The 1,825-nt window shown below is 47.1% G+C and overlaps 1 pseudogene; it reads left to right on the plus strand.

The window, feature by feature from the left end:
• Positions 1-554: 554 nt before the first annotated feature.
• Positions 555-692, plus strand: LOC122545291 (annotated as a pseudogene).
• Positions 693-1,825: the final 1,133 nt, after the last annotated feature.

A 1,825-nucleotide genomic window follows, 5' to 3' on the forward strand; every position in this document is an offset into this window, starting at 1 on the left:
CTCCTTCTGGAATGTGCCTACGCAGAGGAAGTCGGAGAGGAATGCAGTGGTGTTTGTCGAGGGTCGTCTTGATCAGCGCCGTGACGTGGGACTCCGTGCTCTACGGCCTGTTCCCCGGGACGCACACCGACACGAACATCAACTGTGCCTGGAGAATCATCAACTCGGTGAAGGACGCTCTCTGGGTGGTCCGAAACCTGCTGATCTTCCAGCTGAAGGAGTTGACCCCGACTGAGTGTTGCAGACTGGCACATTCCAAGGCCCAGGACTACGTGTTGAGGGACACATTGAAGCTTGGGGCAGCAGCCGCCAAGGCGCGGTGGGGAAAGACCACCGTGTAACGTCTGCCAGCCTAACGAAGAACAGGGGGCCCACACAGTCATTTGGCTCTGCTGATGGCTCAGGTTAAACATATGGATATATGATTGATAAATGTACAGACCTGCATATAAAAATTATAAATTCTAATCTCTGTATGTACATGTTTACATATGTATGGCATGACCAACTGGACACACCATCAAATTCTTTTATGAATAAAGTATATTTTTGAAATTAAAAAAAGGTGGTTCTCCCAGGACGAGGCTATCCCATTGCACTTCGGGTGTGCTGACGCCTGCGATGTCCCCAAATGCGGGATACTCGACTGCAAAATTTGTGGTAGTGGGGGACTGCGTTCACGCTCTCCCCTGATTTACAAGCAAAAAGCAGATTTTCCAATAGGTGCCGCTCACTTGTACTTCGTGCGGCTTCCTATGTACCGCGTCTATGTTCAATTCAGTTTCACTCAAATCGACACATAATAAATGTCGCACGTTTTATTTCATCCTGCAATAAACCGCTATGTTCAAAGGTTTTCACAAGAGGACCAAGCCCTTCAAACAAACAAATATCCCCCCGCATTTGCTACATTTCCCTCTATTTACTGCCTGCCTATTCCATCCAGTATTGCTCAAAATGCCTCTTTCAACAATTTATTCCACAGATTATATTCAGCTCTGTCCACTGATTCTTCACCACCTGCTCCAGGTAAAAGGACACGGTGGATGCTGACATCTAATCATACAACGTTACAGTATGGAGGCAGGCTGTTCGGCCCAAATTGCCCATGCTGCACCCTCTTATACACTCATACAGATCTACAGCATGGAAACAGACCCTTGGGTCCAACTCGCCCATGCCAACCTGATACCCCAACCCAATCTAGTCCTACTTGCCAGCACCCGGCCCATATCCCTCAATCCTTCCTATTCATATACATATCCAAACGCCTTTTAAATCTTGCAATTGTACCAGCCTCCACCACTTCCTCTGGCAGCTCATTCCATACACCTACCATCCTCTAAGTCAAAACTTTACCCCTTAGGTTGCTTTTATATCTTTGACCCTCTCACCCTAAACCTATGCCCTCTAGTTCTGGACCACCGGACCCCAGGGAAAAGACTTTGTCTATTATCCTATCCATTCCCCTCATGATTTTATAAACCTCTATAAAGTCACCCCTCAGCCTCCGATGCTCCAGGGAAAACAGCCCCAGCCTGTTCAGCCTCTCCCTATAGCTCAAATCCTCCAACATTGGCAACATCCTTGTAAATGTTTTCTGAATCCTTGTAAATCTTTTCTGAACCCTTTCAGGTTTCACAACATCTTTCCGATAGGAAGGAGACCAGAATTGCACACAATATTCCAACAGTGGCCTAACCAATGTCCTGTACAGCCGCAGCATGACCTCCCAACTCCTGTACTCAATACTGTGACAATAAAAGAAAGCATACCAAACGCCACCTTCACTATCCTATCTACCTGCGACTCCTCTTACAAGGAG

The sequence above is a fragment of the Chiloscyllium plagiosum genome, unplaced genomic scaffold (assembly GCF_004010195.1).
Source record: "Chiloscyllium plagiosum isolate BGI_BamShark_2017 unplaced genomic scaffold, ASM401019v2 scaf_20210, whole genome shotgun sequence".
In the NCBI taxonomy this organism is placed as follows: Eukaryota; Metazoa; Chordata; class Chondrichthyes; order Orectolobiformes; family Hemiscylliidae; genus Chiloscyllium; species Chiloscyllium plagiosum.